The 18,814-nt window shown below is 39.7% G+C and overlaps 1 protein-coding gene and 1 long non-coding RNA gene across 7 annotated transcripts in view; one reads left to right on the top strand and one right to left on the bottom strand.

The window, feature by feature from the left end:
* The window catches only part of LOC106976242 (E3 ubiquitin-protein ligase RNF113A), a 503,753-nt gene that overhangs the window by 190,835 nt on the left and 294,104 nt on the right, over window positions 1-18,814 (top strand). The gene's annotated exons all lie outside the window — the stretch shown is intronic.
* LOC113603216 (uncharacterized) lies at window positions 6,758-17,195 on the bottom strand. 4 transcript variants are annotated; one of them, XR_003424758.2, is made up of 4 exons: window positions 17,055-17,158; window positions 13,545-13,688; window positions 11,515-11,646; window positions 6,758-7,349 (listed from the first exon to the last, which is right to left on the bottom strand). It is a non-coding gene; the product is annotated as an uncharacterized LOC113603216 (long non-coding RNA). The 4 variants fall into 4 exon arrangements; XR_008289369.1 differs by lacking the exon at window positions 17,055-17,158 and adding an exon at window positions 16,678-16,802; XR_008289370.1 differs by lacking the exon at window positions 13,545-13,688 and having other exon boundaries at window positions 11,515-11,641.

The following is an 18,814-nucleotide window of genomic DNA, read 5'->3' as shown; positions in this document are numbered from 1 at the left end:
ATGTGTAGTGTAGTTTAATACCAGAATTTTCAAATTCCTGAAATATAGTATTTATTAATTCATTTAAAAGATCAGTGTGGAACACATTCTATGTGACATACTGTGCTAGTTTCTGAGAGCACTTTGATGAGCAACACTGTCACTCATTTTTAAATGGGGAAGACAATGAATGAAGTGATCACACAGGTATACATTTAAAATGCTTAGTTTTATGAAGATGTAAGCAGAGATCTGTAGGCTATGCTGAGGGCATGAGGGTAACTCTAGAATGTCCTCCTCTGGGGAACTTTTCATTTCACTGGCCTTCCTAAAGATGACAGAAAGAAAACTAGGTGTATTCCTGGTCAAAGATTCTGAGAATATTTCTGGACTGAATCCGTTCTTGAGGGATATGGGAGGTGCAGTCTGTCTTTTCTTTCAATATCTTTATTCCCACTGTTCCATGCCCCTCCACCCCCAACTCCCTCATCCAATTTAGGTGAAAACAAATTACTGTTGAACTCCTCTTCCTTTTTCTTCTCTCTGTTCCACTTTCTCCTCAAATCTATAATAACAAGTAGTGGGAGAAGGGTGGAAGGGAAAGCCTTCTAATGGACATTTGGCACACTATTTTATTTGGTCCTTCCTTCACCTAGAGTCTACTTCAAGCTGGTTTTAAATAATTTCCAGGATTTCTGTAGAGCATGTCCAAATTAGTAGCATCATGGAATAATCACTTTAACCCAACTGTAAGAATAATACTATGTTTGTTTGGTGTTAGAGCCATAAAAATATCCTGAGAATTAGCAGATTATGAATGTTCATAGTCACATAGGAGTACAAAAAGTGCCATCTTTATTTTTCTATAACTTATTTTATTCTGACTTTGAACTGTTTTGCCTGATGCAGAAAACTTAATCTTGTTCTTTAGATAGACTCCTTTTCTTTGTTGTCAGATCCTTTTATCTCCTTCTTTCTCCAAGCATTGATGTTACTTTAGATGGGGGTAGCTGACACCATGGTGTTGCTAAGGAAAGTGTGTGTTTTATATCTCCATCTGTTACTATTCTGGACTCTTTTTATGTTTAGTGTTTTTTTATGTTTATATTTATTTTTTAATGTTTTTTTATTTTTGTTTATTTTTTAAATGTTTATTTATTTTTGAGAGAGAGAGGGAGAGCACAAGCAGGGGAGGGGAAGAGAGAGAGAGAGAGTGAGACACAGAATCTAAAGCAGGCTCCAGGCTCTGAGCTGTAAGTGCAGAGCCCGACACAAGGGTCAAAACCACAAATTGTGAGATCATGACCTGAGCCAAAGTTGGACGCTCAACCAACTGAGCCACCCAGGCACCCCCTCCCTATTCTGTAATCTTTGAGATACCACCTAATCTCTTCTGACCCTTGGGCATGTATTCTATCCACTCTGGCATATATATAACCCCAAATCATCCCTTCTTGGATTCTGGTGTTTGTTCTTTTTCCCTGCTGTGCCCATGAAAGAGGTCTCACTTTGGTGAGACCTCCATTATCATGTCTGCTGTGCATTCTCTGGACTTAGAGAGACAGAGCACCAGAGGTAAGGAGAGTGCAAAGGAACCAACACACCTGGACTTACACCTTATGATGTCATGACTGGGGTAACTTCTTGCTCAGCTCTAGTAGCCAGTAGAGTTTTTTGAAAAAAGGCCTTGGCTTTATTGTTGAGGCTAATCTGTGTTCAAATAGCATTTGTTTGTATGTTTCACTTTGGTGAGTTAATTATCTTTGTGAGCATTTTTCCATCTATAAAGTGGGTATAATAATACCTACTTTAGTGAGTGGTTATAAGTTTAAGTGGGATGCATTTGTAAAATATCAGTATACTTCCCAGCCCAGAGTAAATTTGAGTTCAATTTCTTCTCTTGGAACAGTAGTCTCAAGTAAGTCATTTCTTGTCTGTGGTTTTTAATTTCTTCCTTGGTAAAGTCAAGTCTATGGTAAAGGAAGGGTGAGTGTGATGAAAAAGAGAAAAGAATTAGACCAAGTAACATTTGAGATTCTTTCTATTTCTAAAGTTCTAAGATTCCGAGTAAGGTCACTAGGGGACAAAGGGAGTCTGTTCTGTTCGGAGAATCAGCCAGTTTTTGGAACATAGAGCCAAGCTTGCTGTGCGCTATTGTGTGACTCCCTGGCCCTGGGATATCAGTAAAGGCCTTGGCGATGGCCTACAGCTATGGAGTTCCCCTGGCTGTAGCTGTTCACTCACAGCCTTGAACAGACAGGGAAACAATGAGGGAAATGAGAAAAATAACAAAGATGTTATTTTTCAGCAGCTCCCAGCTAATCGCTCCCCTCACTTTCTTCTTCAGACAGACCTTTGGGACACTGGAAATCAAAGCTTTATTGCCACCCAGCTGCCACCTGTTGCCAACTTTCTCCAAGTCTGCTCCATGTCACTTGTGTTCAACTTATACCAATGTTTCTTGAGAAACTAACTCAACCCAGTTACTGAGCAAGGAAACTTGCTTGGTAATGGTTGGCTTTAAAGAGCAGGTGGATAGAGCAAGCAGAGCTTGTGTGATATGTACTCCTGATATTTACTGGTTCTGTGACCTTGGTTAAGATGCTTCTTAACCTCCCTGATACTGTTTCCTCAACTGTAAAATGGAGATGTATGTATTGAGTACCATGAAAACACAGTAGTACTATAGAGAGTTGTGGCAAGGATCAAGTGAGGTAATGTGTAGGACATGGTAAACACTACGTGGATGGTAGTTAAAATTCTTGTAAAGGATAAGGGTGTCATGATTATGGTTGCAGCATTGTGAATTGTATATGGGCTCTGGAGCAGGGATAGCTTCTGGGATCCCAGCTCCTCACTGCAGTCCTAAAGCTTATTGCCTTCTAGACTCTTCTACTGGGCTATACCTGTACCTTCCCTTCCTCTCAAGTCACAAGGCCCAGGAGGGCCTCTGTAGCTACATGGATTATTTCTAGTCATCAGAATTACCCTATTATTGAAAAAGACGCATACTTTAAAATTTGGGGGGCTCTATTGAATAGGTCAATATTTTCTTAACCAAGGATTCTTAACCTTTCATTCAAGGGCCACTAAGAACTTTGGTCTTTCTCTAACTTCATGAAGTGAAAAAATTGATATGAAAGAGCATTTTTCTGAGAAGTCAATCAATCTCTTCTGTAGGTTCTCAAAGGCATCTCTGTCCCAGAAAAGGCTGAGGGTCCATATTCTCAATGACATATTTGGTTTCCCTTCTGATAAAAGTGGATACGGTAAGGTTAAAATTATACCCTGTGGGGAGATCAGAACCTAAGCAGGTTGTATTGTTTGGACCCAGAAGCCAGGGGATGAGGTGGAGGAAGGCTGTTTAATGACCAGAATGTTTGTGGTTGGCCTCTCCTGTCCTTTAGAGTTACTGGACAGTCGGGAGCAATTGAGATCTACCATATTCCAAATGCAGTTTAGTCAGTGGTGACCTCCTAGGACAGCATGGCCAGGGCTGAGGAGCAGGCAATTATTTCATGGACTTTAGAGCTGGAAAAGAACTTGGACATCACCTAGTTTAACTCAGATGAGACAAAGGAGGCCTGAAGGGGTTGGGTGACCTGCCCACAAAATCAATGGCAAACTCCAGCTGGGATCTGACTCTCCGAACCTCCCCTTCCCTTAGCTTCTCCTCCCCTCCCCTTCCCTTCCCAAGCAAATCTTTGTAATTATTAGCTCCTAATTGTCACACAGATGATAAAGAGTTGGATATTTGGGCAAATGCACAGAAGTTTTGAAGACAGCATAAGGAAACGGTAGAGGTTCTGTGGTAGTAGATGTGCTGGAACCCTTATTTTTAATCAATGTGATTGAAACTGCTAAAACTTAGAATATGTTGCTTTCCCCATGATTAGATGTACTAACTGGTTTAAGCAGATAACAATTCTAAGACTTTAAACAATTCTGGCTTTTTTCTAACTATAAAAGCAATTTGGGATTATATTATAATTGGGCAATATAAAAAAGATGAAAGAAAAAAATCACTCATTACATAACCTCATAACTGAGGGGTAACTCCTATTCATATCATGGGATATTAACTTCTGATTTTCTCTTTATCTGCCTCTGTCTTCCTATAGCGCGCTCTCTCTCTCTCTCTCTCTCTCTCTCTCTACTGTAGATTTGGGACCGTATTGTATTGATTGCGTGGTATCCTGATTTTTCCATTTATAATCATATCATGAAATGCCATCTATGCCATTAAAAAAGACTTCTAAAAACATCACACTTAATGGTCACTGATATGCCATTGCATAGCTGTATCCCGATCCCAGGTTAATTTAAAATTGGCCCTGTGGCTGGACATGTATGTCCACAGATATTCTAAATAGTGCTGTGATGAACATCTCCACACATAAATCTTTATTCACACCTCTTATTACTTCCTTGGGGTAGATAACTGGAAGCTGAGCTACTCGGGCAAGAGGCATGACCTTTTCCAAATCTCTTGATACCTACTGTCAAATTCAGAGGCGTTTTAAATGTGAAGAAAAGGTCAGTGGAAAAGGCTCTCCTCAAACTTTTTTTATGGGGCCGATGTACTGAACTTGCTGACCCAAACCAGATTTTTTATGACTTTAACGCATGTGAAACTTGATAATCACTAAAAAGGATCCTGTCTATCTTGGATGGTCTATGAGGTGATTTCCTGTTCATTCAGAAAGTAACTGTTGGCAACTTACCGTGTGCTGGATACTTAGGATACTTGAGGGCCAACAGATGACAAGAGAGAAAATAATCTCCTAGACGATGATGTGTTTGAATATTAATGTGACTGAGTGGAAACATTGACTTCCAGGCTTCAAGTGAGGTTTCAGAGGCTGAATTATTGTCTTAGATGAATTATTTGTATTTATTTACACAGTTTATTTCTTTGAGTATTTTCCCATTTTCCCTGATCCTCCCTCAGTTTTGAGTAAGTTATATAACTCTTCTTGCTTCTATCTAATTTTGCCTCCCAGAGGACTGCTTGCTGGGAGTAGTATGGGAATATTTAGCTTAGTAAGAGGTATTTTTTAAAAGAGTATAATTGGTCCTGTTTTCCAGGAGGAAAAGCTGTTCAACCTCACTCATACCGGTCTACTTTTATCAAGTGCACAGAAGTTCTAGAAGGGAGAAGTTACACTCCTAGGTGCAGTAATTGGGTCTCCTGCATTCATTTTGTTGCCCACAGTAGGTCAGGCAGTGTCTAGTAAATGGTCATTTCTTCTTCTTAAGTATCCTACTGTCCCTTCCCATTTCCCTTTCCTTTCCGTTGGATGACACATCTATGCCTTTGTTGGAGAGGGAACTATTCCACATAAATGCAGTAACTATTTTTTAAATTATTTATTTGTGTGTGTGTGGCGGGGGAGGGGCAGAGAGAGAGGGAGACACAGAATCCGAAGCAGGCTCCAGGCTCTGAGCTGTCAGCACAGAGCTCAATGCAGTGCATAAACCCATGGATGCGAGATCATGACCTGAGCCAAAGTCAGATACTTAGCCAATGAGCCACCCAGGCACCCCTAAACATGGTAACTCCTATTGTGATAGAAAAATCTGCAGCATAACTATTGAACCACAAACTATATTTTTTTCTGGTAACACCAGCCACGATCTACATTTTAAAAAGTTTGTGTCTTCATACAGTTATTGTTTGAGGCTATGAATACCAGGAACAGAACAGAGACTAGCTTGAACCCACCCTTTTCAGAAGCAGTTGAACCTAATTAACATGGAAACTCAGCGCAGTGGGCAAACAAGTGGTGTTCAGATGAAATCATGCTCCTTCCCTGAGGCCAGGCATCTAGTCCAGTCTGTAAAATTTAATGTCTATTGAAGAGAGGTACAGCTTTTTAATTTTTATTAATTTTTTTTTGAGTTTGCTTATCTACGGAGAAAGAAAGCATGTGTCTTTAATTTATCTTTTTGTGGATCCTTTGCTAGAATCCCAGCTTCATTGAATATTTAGAATGCTTTTGCTTTAAAAGCAGAAACATGTTTGAGTAAGAACTAATTTTTCATCGTGTAGACAAATATTTGAGTAACTGGTGGAAATAATAAATTACCAGCATAAAGTGATTTCATTGCTCTTAAAAGCAAAAAAGCACTCCTGGGAATTTCACGGAAATGACTCCATTTTCATATCACTCCCATGATAGCCATTTGATCTTACTCTGGGGTGGACTGGCATGCAAGTTTATTTTTAATAAGTGAGCACCTACATATTCTCTGGGAAAACCAGTGGAGAAGTGGGTATTGGGGGAAAACAACCAAGATCTAGAAGTGATGATCACGTCCTTGATGCCCTGCCCAACTTTTTAATTTTTGTCTTCAAACAAAACTTGCTTGTAGGAACTGCCTTGAAAGACTATGTTGTTCTTTCCAAGGAGTTTAATGAGTGCTCATTATTTCGACCATTTGCACTTTCCTGTTTCTCAGATTCTAAATGCATAATCCAATTATGGTTTGTGGGTCTGGTTGGAAAACAGTCTGACTAGGGAATTTAAATTTTGAGCCACATTGGTCTTTGGGAGAGAGAACCATTGCTGGATCTGGGATGGTATTAAAGAACTGGATCTCTGAGGGGTGCCTGGATGGCTCAAGTCGATTAAGCATCCGACTTTGGCTCAGGTCATGATCTCACGGTTCATGGGTTCGAGCCCGGCGTTGGGCTTGTGGCAACAGCTCAGAGCCTGGAGCCTGCTTCGGATTCTGTTTCCCTCTCTCTCTGCCCCTCCCCCACTCGTGCTCTGTCTCTAAAAAATAATAATAAACATTAAAACAAATTAAAAAAAAAGAACTTGATCTCTGGGTTCAGGCTGTATGATTTAATCTTAGTTTAGCCCACACCACCTTTGGGTTCTAGGAGAGGGATTTAACCAACTCTTTGCTTAAGCTCTTTGAGCTTCCTCTGCTTCATAAGGTAACAGAGAGGATTAAATGGGCTGATGCATGTGGCATTGGCATATAGCAACATCTGAATACATGTTAACTGACACTATCACGCTGGAAACACAAAAATAATAATTTTCTTGTTTCAGGATTGGTAGAAGAACACTCATAGATGGAGCCAATACATTTGCAATCCAGGTGTGGCTTTTTCTCTAACCTCACACATATGCAAAGCACTCCTTACACACATTACCGAGTTTTCTTTCTCTGGTGCACAGAAATCTTCACCGTGATGCCTCTAGAGTAGGTTAAGAAGTTTATATTCTCTTTTAAGATATTTTCCTTTTATCTGCCCAGTGATAATCATTTCCTGTACTTTGTCTGTGACATCATATTCAAAATATGTTAGTGCCTGGTCTTTCTGGCATTAAGCCAACATCACTGGCCCAGAGTTTCTGAAACCAAAACACAGATTTTACAAAGTCATACTGCAAGTTAGACATAATTTGTGTTAAAGAAAGTAAACAAAGCTGGGTATCCTAAAACACACACCACCCCTCCAAAGATCTAACTTGAATTCAGGTGAAGCTCAAGTTCTTGCACATTTTTCTGGCATTGATCCTTTTTGACTGGCACTCAAACCTTTCTTTCTAAACGTATCATATTTCTTCAACTGGGGTCTCTGGACCTCATCCACCATTGGGCTTTGTGGGTTTTTCCTAGTGTCTGAAATTAAATGTTTGTCTGGTTATTTTTTTTTTCTTTTGTCCCAGGAAGGCTGTCTTTGGATTTCATTAGATTCTTACCGGTTCAAAATTTTTGTTTTACCTGAGCTGGCTCTTTACTCTTCCCATACTGATATGCTCTCCGTGATCTGGAGCCACATGGCTTATCTCTACCCCTGGATCTTTTCTTTTCTGATATTTAACATTTCTGGCTTCTTGCAGTGCCCTTCCCGCCTGCTACACCAGGATTTTACACCATCATCTGTTCTGTTACCACCTCCACAATTTGTGATTTATCCTCATCCCACCTGGATGGTTACTTCCCTCAAAATCAACTCTCTTATTTACTTAAATATATTTTAAAAGGAAAACAGTGGATACATCATAAAAAGAGTTGAGTATGAAAGTAGGGGAAGACTGTAACATCAGAGGAAAAAATTCTGTCACAGCAGAAATAGAAGCCAAAGACAGGTGATTCCAGAGCTAGGGAAAGAGGAGTGAGTCTGGGACTGGTGATCCCATAAGGCCTGGGGCTGAGAACAAGAGCCATCAGGAAATCAGTGGAAGCTGGGGATGAGCAGCCAGATATGATGAGTCTGGCTAACCTGTGGGGAAAGGAGATAGTGCTTACATGGGAGAGAAAGGGGCACAGGGTAAGAGTGGGAGCTAGAATATAGAGTTTCTAAGATTGATACAGGGTATTGGGTGAAAGATGGTGCATAGGGTAAGGCTGTAAATGAGAAAGGAGCTTTGGAAACTGAAGAAAAGATGGAGGTTGAAGAGGGGAAATGGGGGATGGGTGAATGTGGAGACTGAGGTGATACAGGCTGAAGGTTAAAGTTAAAGAGAAGAGGCTGTGGAGAGGGAGTGCAGGATATACCAAACGGGGGGCGGGAGGAGATACCTTGAAATGGGCAGAGGCAATTTGTGTGTGTGTGTGTGTGTGTGTGTGTGTGTGTGTGTGTGTGTGTTTCATGGGGAGCCAGGTACAAAGTAACAAATGGAGATCATCTTCTTAAAAGGACAAACCAGTGTATTAATCTGTTTTTAAGTCTGGCACAGAAATCTGAAGTGCCAATCTCATATTGGCAGAAAGAGATAAACACTCTACAAACACTCTACAACACTCCATAAAAGTGCTTGAAAGTGCCACTGTTTGGGTCAGATAGCCAGGAGATACTCAGTCTACCCTGGCAGTATCTCATAGACCAAGGCAGTGGTTCTTGAACCATAGTGCATGGGAATCACCTGGAAGCCTTGTTATAACAAAGGTTCTGGTTCAGCAGGTCTGGATGGGGGTGGGAATTTCTGTTTCTGAAAAGACCCTGTGATGCTGCTGCTGCTGCTGGTTGGGGACCACACTTGGAGAACTATTTGGCAAGGAAAACTGTTCCATGCCTTTTAGAGATTGTTGGAAGTGCTCTTATGCTTCTTTTAGCAGTAGATTGCTATGATATAAAATGAGGTAAGTGAACTTGCCCTTTTAACTCCAAACTTACAAATATAAAACATTTTAAATGTGAAATGAAAACATTTAAAATTACTATTGATTCTCATCAGTGCAACAGTTCAATAAAGAAAAAAAATGTTTTCATTCTCCTCTGTTTCCTGCTTTAATATGGATTCTTAGGTTTGCTTTTTTTTTCTTTTTTGAGGAAGTATTATTATTTCATATTGAGTCTGTGGTGGCCACTTTATGACACGAGGGAAGGGGAAATGAAGTGGGGACCCAGGAAAATTTTCTTTCCCAACAGTGGAAAGGTGGGGATGGCTAGTGGTGAAGAGGTTTCTGCTGTTCCTGGGCCAGGATGCTCCTCTGGCCTGGCAGCCTTGCCATGGGGGTTGTCGCCTTGGGGCTTACAGCCCTCTGCCCACTTTGGCTGCTCTAGCCTTTCCCCTGGGTCCAGGTCTGAGCTTGGAGTGCAGGGAGGACCCTTTGGGGGAAGGGCAGGGCGCCTATCCAGTGCTCAAACAGAACCGAGCTGACTGCATCAGAAACCATTGTGTCACCTTGAGCATTTCTAATGATGAATCCACACAATGCACACACCCCAACAGATGCTGGCAGGGTAAACAAAAGCTTTTGAATATTAGCATAAGGTTCACATTTTTCTTTGCTTAGACTGGACAGAATTGTCCTTGCTCTTGATAAAGGATTCCAGGGATTGAGGCAGTGATTAAGAGAGTTGTTTAATCAGAGAAGGGAGATGGTCCAATCAGTTACTAATAAAAATCAACAACATAAAGGATGTTGGATATTGACTTCTTAGCACTCCTCATTTTCAGCCATCAGCGACCTATGTGTATTGGAAGCTGTAGCTGTCCATTTTTGATGTTTCCCTCTTTAGAAAAGGGAAAAAAAGAGATACCTAGAGCAAATCAGAATGAGAGACTGAGTGCTCAGATGTAGAGCAGTCAGATAAAATGCAGGATGCCCAGTTGAGTTTGAATTTTAGATAGATAATGAATACATTTCTGTATGGGACATTCTTATACTTCTGAAATTGAAATTTAGCTGGACATCTTCTATTTTTATGGGCTGAGTCTGGCAACTCAAGAGAAAAGTTTCTGTTTTGAGAGCAGACTCAACATTCAAGGCTGAGTTACCACTTGTCCTGCTTAATGCCATCCAGAATGTTGAGATTCTCCAAGTACAAAGATGCAAATTCACAAGTGGTATGTGGTATTTATGAATTCATGTGGGTCTTAAGAATTTAGATTTATAATCTTAGAAAAGGAACAAAAAAATTAAGGTTGGTATTGACAGAAAGCCAAAAGTGACTCTTTCTGTACTTTTTATGGCAGTCAGCTAAAGCTGTGATTTGACAGACTGTAACAGTGAGTAACAGATGGGCCACCTTTGGATTATCTGTGCTGTATTCAACACCTCTTTGAACAATAATTATAATTTGTTGGGGGAAAATATCAATTTAAAGGTCAAGTGCTTTCATAAAAAAAGGTGATTATTCAGTATTTTCTACTTTGAACACACCAGGATTCATTGTATTACTGTCTTTTGTGCAGCACATATATGCTGAAAAATGGATCGCTTAATTATATGATTATCTGTCTTCAGGGAGGACATGTGAACATGAATGGGAGCTGTCAAGAGAGGTACATTGCTTTACTTGTGATTCTTAATCTATATCTATAGCCATTACAGGTTACAAGTTGACTTTTAAAACAAATATCTAAAATATAAATTACTTTTACAATGCAAAGTGGGCATTTTGGTGTAAAAGAGCTCCTTGAGCTGAAAAATGGACACATTACATGAGTGAGGCTCCAGGCTCACTCCTTTTTTTTCCCCTCTGATTTTTAGTCATCAGTCTAGAAGAGGCGCAAGGGAAGACACAGCCTCCTAATTAACCGGGGAGAAAGAGGGGCAAAGGCTATGCAGTTAACCTTTATAATTGAATCACCAATTACAGTGATAGAAAGGAATACCGCTTTGCAGTGAATCAGAATTCTGGGAAAATCTCATGAACATTCCAGGCACTGTGAAAACCAGAAGATTGGAGAAGTTAAGCATATGTGCCAAACTCCATTAATCTCTTTGTGTGTTTTTGTTAGTCCTCTGGGCTTCATTTTGGAGAAGAGGTTCGGTGTACAAGAGAAAATTAAGTCAGTAATGCTGGTGTAAGCTAAAATCAGCAGGGAAGCTGGGTTCAGAGGCAACGACACAGGAGGTAGATGATAAAGGTCTTCTTCTAAAGGTGCAACTAGATGCAGACAGTTCCACGTGACACCCTTGGTAAACTCTTTCAGTGGTCTCCCAATCTTAGAGCCAGTTAAGCTTTAATTATATATTTTATGACAAACAGTTATGTAGTTGCAGAAGACAGAAAAACAAAATGCTGTCCAACTGTATTAAGGTTGCACTATATCCACTTACCAAGGGATTCCAACTGAGGATGTTCAGCCCCGAAGATAAAGTCATTGCTTCTGCTTCCAAGAGCATTTAATGACTTTGAACATCATGTTCAGGGTCAGTTCCTAATATGTAACACCAATCCCCGATCCTGTTCTTGATGGAATGAAAATAATATACACCTTATGTTTCTATATGTCAAATTAATCTAATCCACTTCCTATCCTCATAAACTTATTTACACATGCACCATCTTGGATGGGGTAAATTTGCCAAGAAGAAGAAAAGTCTCCTTACAAAGCTGAAAATATTTTTGCAACCCAAAGGTGAGCACCAGACACACGAAAATAATTCATTTTGTGAAGATCGCCAAGAAAACCTTGTTTTGAAATCCCGGTGCCCGTGATTACATCATGCCAGGTGAAGCATCCACTGATGGAAACAATGGATAGACATTTGCTCTTCTCCAACTCAGCTGTCTGGTTTCAAAGGGCTTTTTGTTTTTATTTTTATTTTTTTGCCTTTCTTGGCTCCGAGTGGCTGCAACACATGGTAAATCTTTAACTTCAAGTGTCCTTCTGTGGTGACCAACTAAAATATTAGCAAAATAAATGTTTTATGGGAAAATGTTGGCAGGAGCCCCAACAGAAACAGGTGGTATTGGGTTATTTCAATATAATGTAATGATACAGCCAGGTTTCCATCTGGACAGCATGTGGTTGGGTCTGCTCAGAGAGAACCAAAGAGTGTGAGTATGCACTGGGGAAAGCAGCGATGCACAAGTGTGCAGCTAGATGGCTACTTTACAAAATAATAGTCTGAGCTCCGGGTCCTCTGGGTTAAATATTTTTACTGTCAAAATCTGAATTTCTTCATAAAATATTAAAGGTGAAGCAAACCTCTGACATGCAATACTGAGCTGTGTAATTATAAGGCAGTTCCTGGAAACCAAAGAGAGTGTGCATTAAAGCAAGGCGTTTATTATAAAAGAGTTCATTACCTTTGGAAGTGAAGACATGTTTTAGAGGGAGCCTCAGAACAGAGAAGCTTTTTAGCAAGGCTTACCATACTATGAAAACAAGGTTCAGCCTTGTTGGTAAGAATGCAATTAGAAAATAAAGAGAGAATGGGATTAGTTCACTGCTAAGGGCCTGATCGTGATCCAAAGCTAAAGAGATGTATCCTTAATTTACCACCAGGGAAGAGTCTTTCTCCCTCTTCCATAAAATTCCTGCTTCAGGCACTTCAAAACACATGGAATTAGGAACACTTGGAACATTTGGTTTTGCACTCAGCTCTCTGCACTGTGTATTCATGCTAAGCTCGATAATAAACTCTTGGCTCAATAACTCCCTATATGTATCCCAGAGAGAGGCATCAAATTATGGCTATGTGCAGAGGTAGATCCTCTTCAGAGGCACTGAGACCTCACTGCCTGGCTCTCTCAGCTCTAGCCAGAGGAAGAAGACAGGAATATGCACACAGAGAGTAAGCAAGTTGGAAGTGGCTTGCAATTTCCTTGATGCCTACTGGAAGAGTCAGGCAGTCATGGGCACCATCTCCCAAGATGAAGGAGTCTCTTTGACTCCTGGGTACTTGGCCAGGAAAGCCTGGCTTCTAGAGAATTAATTGCAGCCACTAATTGATAGTGCAGCAACACGGAGACATTCAAAGCAAAGGTCTAGACGTAAAATCGAAGAGCTGATGGAGAATAGTGATGGAACAGTGAAGGCTCAGCAAGAAGAGATAACGAAGTGAAGAACTTAATGATGAGCCCTCACACCACTTGCACCCAGAGCGGGGATCCATTCAAAAGGCTCTTGCCTGTTTTACTCAGAGAGTGGACCGCCCTACATTATCTTCTTCATTTTCCTAGATTATTAGAAGAGATGGTGTGATGAGAAACCTGGAAGCTCTGGAGTCAGATTCTTTTACTGTCTCTATTGTGGGGCTGGACTGAGGCTAAGGAGAGAATTGTGCCCTAGAGGACAAGGCAAGTTGTACTGTGGACCCTGGCTTACTTAGGAAAATGGTTTTCTCCATCTGGAGCATACCTGATACGAAACAATAAAGACGCTTCTTAGTTCTTTTCTCCAAAATGTGTTCGGTACCAATTGTATGCACCACAGGACTTTGGCTCCTGTGGGGTGCTAGAAGGTGGTGGCAGACACAGTCTTCTTAGTTGAGGAGTTTATGGTCTAAAGAGGGAGAGTGTACACCCAGAGGGGAACTGAAATTTGAGCTGCCCAAGGGTGTAGGCTCTGTCTTATTCTTCATTTTACTCTCCATCACACAACATATAGTAGATGCTAAAATAAATGCTGAACTGAACTAGACTAAAAGACAGGTGATGGGGTTTGGCGGGTATGTGGTCACATGTCTTAGAAATGTCTTTTGAACTCTTTGGTGGGTCTCAATTCCTCTGTGTAGAATGAAGAGTTAGACGACTGGATCTATCTCCCTTCTAGCTCTCAAATCCCTAGGTCCTTAACTGAGAGAATATGGAGAAGACAGTATATACACTGAAGTGCCAATGATTATAGGTAACAAGTCCTACCATTTGTTAATATCTCCTACGTTAGGTAGGATTTAATCCCTACCATAAATCTGTAAAGTTAGAAGCTTTGTATCCATTTTTCAGATGAGTAAACCCATTCTCTTTTCCAAGTTCACATAGCTGATGAGTGTTGGAATTGGGATTCCCCAAACTCAACTATATCTGACTCCAAATACTGTGTTCTTTCCGCTATATATCAAACTGCCTCCCACCTCTGTGCTAAGGAAATATTGGAGTGAATGTAATGATTTAAGAGAGAGGTGGAGAACTTTGTAACCAAGACATGATTTATGTCTCAGATTTAACTGCTTGGCTTTTTAGCCAGGTGGTGTTTTTTCAGTCTTTAGAGATCATCTGAGATTGGGGCAGGTTACTGAATTAATTGCACAACCATTGAAAACTCTGAGTATCTTGCCTTGGAGTTCTCTCCCTGAGTTCTCTTTTCTCCTGAGTTCTAAACTATCCAGGCCTCCAAATGTAATGACACGGGTTCTTCCTTAAGGAAAAGTAAATACTTTAAGCCATAGAGTAAAGTGAGTGGGCTTCTCCCAGTCAGGGAGGAGGCTGGAGCAGAGTCTGTGTTTTGTAGGTGGGGGAAGCAGTGGTATTGACCTGTGGACCCCTCTTGCCCTTCCGCTGGCCTGTGGTGGCTTATACTAAGAGGCAGGGGGAGAAAGGGAGGCCAGGAACTTTGTGGAGAAACATAGTGACTCTGGTGCCCCTTGAATTGTCATTTGGCTCTACATGGCGTGGTTGAAGTGAGGAAGGCTACCTCACTAAGCTTTAGGCCATTGGGGAAATTGTCCATACAATTCTTCGATGTTGTGGTGACAAAAAATCGGATGCAGATGTAGAATTTGGGTGGTCATTCTGAGAACTTATTGAAAATATTGCTAATGACTAATATTTATGAGCACTTAATATGTGCAGGGTCTTATGCTAAGTGGTTTTCAGGTGAGAAAATTGAAGCTTAAGAAGGTTGGGTAACTGGCCAGAGGTCATAGGAGGTAGGAAGGATGAATCCAAATCAGTTCTGTCTTGAGTCTAAAACTCAACCTCTTAATCATTATGCTTAAGTTATAGCCCAAATGTAGTGCTGTATAAATAAGGTAGTGAATGTATGTGGTACCAGTGGGGTAAGTTGGGACTCATGGATAATCATCTAGTCTGGATTAGAGGGGCCTTTCCTTTTGCCATGGCGAAATAAGTTTCAGATGTATTAAATATGAGAGCTAAAAACAAAAGCAAAACACAAATCAGTAGATGCAATGGCAGAAGTTCGTAAATATAAGTGATGTTACAAGGCAAAGAAGGACTTTATAAAAATAATTTAAAAATATGACAGAAGATGGATAGATTTGGCCACAAAAACCCTCCAACATTTCTAAATATCAAAACTATGAGGAAAGTTGAAAGACAACTGGAGGAAATGTGTATAGTCTTTTGTCAGCTAAAAGGTGCATATCCCTAAAATATACTGCATTCTTACCAACCAAATAAAGAGACAAACACTCCAATAGAAAAAAGGTTAAGATCATGAATAAATAATTAACTTCTCTGTTAATAGAGAAGAAGTACAAATGGACAATCAGCAAATTAATACAGGCTTAATCTCACTAGCAATAAAAAATTAAATTTTAATTCATATGTCTTTTTTTTTAGCTGTCAAAGAGAAAATAAGCTGATAAGGACATTAGTGAAATTCACCACACTTTGGGACATTTTCATATATTTATGGCAGATTGTACTTGTACAACTTATCTGTAGGGCATTTGTCTGACATGTATCAATGTTTTAAATTTGTTCACACTCTTTGTCCTAAATTCTACATCTAGTAATTTGTTAAAATCATGTTAATAAATGTATGCAATGGCTTGCCTCTAAGGACAGGTATTGAAAAATTAGAAACAATCAGAATACTTAATATTAGAGAATGGTTAATTTAAATTTTTTACTTTCATCTGAACAGTAAGGAATCTAATAGAATTTATCCAGTCACTCAAAATAACTTTGCAGAATATTTGATGCCATGGAAAAATGTTTAGTATGCATTCCTTAGTGAAAAAGTAGACTACTAAATGATATACATTTTTTTCTAGAAATTATATGTTTACACATTTCCTAAAATGACTAGGAAAAAAAGACACAAAAATGTTAATAGGGTTTATCTCTCTGACCAAGGAGATTATGTATGTATACACACACACACACACACACACACACACACACACACACGTGTATATGTATATATATCATGTACATATATATATACATTTTTTTCCTTTTTGGTGTTTTTTTTTGGTAATTTTAAAATATTTTACATGTATTTTTTGTAACCCAGAACAAAATGGTATTAAAAAGTAGACTGCCTATTTTCTATATGGTTTCCTAAGACATGGTGTGTTTGTGTGTGTGGGAGGGCTAAGGACCAAGTGCTATGAAATATATCACCTGAAATATTGCTTTCATTTCTAGTGTGTTATTATGGTTTTGGGAAACCTAGTGTATTCTAAGGAGCAAAAAATGCATGTAGACGCAATTTTACTTTGAGAATTCCAAGTTAAGGCAGAGAGCTATTAATTTATTGCATATATGAATATAAAAACTAGACAACAAGATGTTAACTTGACCTGTGAAGTGGATTCACTTATGGAAGCAGAGGTCGGCACGGGTCTCTCCACACCTTCCAGTGCGAATTGGACTGACATCTGGATTCTCTTACATTCACATTTTCAGTTTTCAAGTCCCACTCCACCTTATTTAACCAGATTGAAATTTAGGACTAGAGTTTAGTAATTAACTAATGTGTGTGTGTATGAGTGTGTGTGTGTGTGTGTGTGTGTGTGTGTGTGTGTGTGATTATATGTGAGGAGATGGGCATTACAAGCTTTTTGTTTTGTACTTTTGAGGTGAAGCTTATTGCTTTGATTAGTTAATGTTCTACTTTGGGTTGAGTTTATCAGCTCTGTTTATGATCACTTTTTCAAGAGTTTAATTAACTACTTACAGAAAAAATCTACTATGCCATGCAAATTCATGCCTCATTAAATCCTGGCTGGAGACCGTTTAAGGCAGGACTGGGATCTCCTTGCTAGTGGTCTACTGGCCCCATTCCATTGTCTTCTGCAGTTCTAGGGCTAGGAAGTAGAATTCTGGATTGCTGAACCCCAGAATCAGAACCCTGAGCTTTTAGAGTATGTTCTAGAGGTCCAACAGAATGTTTACCTATTACCGTGGTCAGGGAAGGATTACTAGGCAGTTGGTAGAGTTCATTTGATACAGTCTTATATTATCTTTGGAGAATTCAGAACAACTAATGTCTCTTTGCCTCTCCCTCCAACCAGGTGTTTTTCTGGTAGTGTTTTTATTTTGTATTTGTATTCCTTTGCAGTTTTCTCTGTTAGATGTCAATCTGGGTTCAAATGAGCCATTTTATCTAATCAAATAGAGGTATCTTAAATTTTATCTCTTATATCTAGATAAGAACAAGTCCACCCAGCTGTTACATCTGCCCACATTAAAAAACAAAACAAAACAAAACAAAACAAACAAGTATTCTGAGCACCTGGTTGGCTCAGTTAGTTAAGCATCTGACTTTGGCTCAGGTCATGATCTCACAGTTCGTGAGTTCAAGTCCCACATCAGGTGAGCTCCAGACCTGGCTTTGGGTGAGCATGATCCCTGCTTCGGGTGAGCCCTTCTTCCCTCTCTTCCTCTCCCTCCCTCTTTCTCTCTCTCTGTGCCCCTTATGGGATTCTCTCTCCCTCTTTCCTTCTCTCTCTCTGCCCCTCACTCATGTATGTCCTCTCTCTCTGAAAAACAAAAACAAAAACAAATAAAAAAAAAACAAACCCAAATAATATTTTTTATCATTTTATAAAGATTTTAAATAACACTAGAATAGACATAGGAGACTAGCCCGTTTGCCCTCTTGAAGTTTGCTCGACAATTAATTTCTACCTGTTAAGTGTCATATGCTCCATGTTATATCAGCAATATAAGATAAGAAAGTTAAGACAACATGGAAATGTTTGTGTGAGTCAGTATTGGGTGAATTATGAAAGTTCAGATAGATTCCATCTGTTTTTTTCCTCTGTACACTAGTTACCTAAAGTGTCATATATGGGAAGGGAAACTAACTAGGATTTGGATTTTTTCGGATTTATATATTTCTCTAGTGCTGAATGGTGATATTCTCAAGTCAGACCATCTCAGTTGCTCTTTGTGGGAGCAAGAAATGGTGCAGTATGTTTAATTTGGCAGCCAAGAACCAGTGAACTACACCAGTGGCAGAGTGGTATGGAAGCTCTTTGCTCTGGCTTGAAAAATGCAAGCACCTTCTGCTAGATAAATCAATGTGGAGTGGCCCCAAATCAAGTGCCTTCATATCAAAGTGAGTGGACTTCATTTTAGATCTATGGGGAGAAGAGAAAGTCTAGAGGATTGGAGAAAATCCAAACCAGTTCATCAGCCCTTAATGTTTTCAAGAACATTTTATTTTGCTGCAGTATCTAGTACAGGGTTGAAGGCTGCCTTGGTGAGGGATGAAAAGCAGAGCTATTTAGGACTGGTGACTTCATAAGCTTTAGAATATGGACCCAATTAAGCTAAAGACCTTGAGAAAGGTGTGCCTTTAGGGTATTTATTACAAGTCTAGAGTATTATAAAATTAAATAAATCCTTCTCTCTAGAAGGAGCATCCACATTTGTGGCCATCTATAAGAAACATACTGATTTATTAATAACTTTGTGTTGGAAAGCTCAGCT

This window comes from Acinonyx jubatus, chromosome A3 (genome assembly GCF_027475565.1).
Source record: "Acinonyx jubatus isolate Ajub_Pintada_27869175 chromosome A3, VMU_Ajub_asm_v1.0, whole genome shotgun sequence".
In the NCBI taxonomy this organism is placed as follows: Eukaryota; Metazoa; Chordata; class Mammalia; order Carnivora; family Felidae; genus Acinonyx; species Acinonyx jubatus.
Note: the sequence above shows the minus strand (reverse complement) of the source record. Positions and strands in the feature narration are given on the sequence as shown.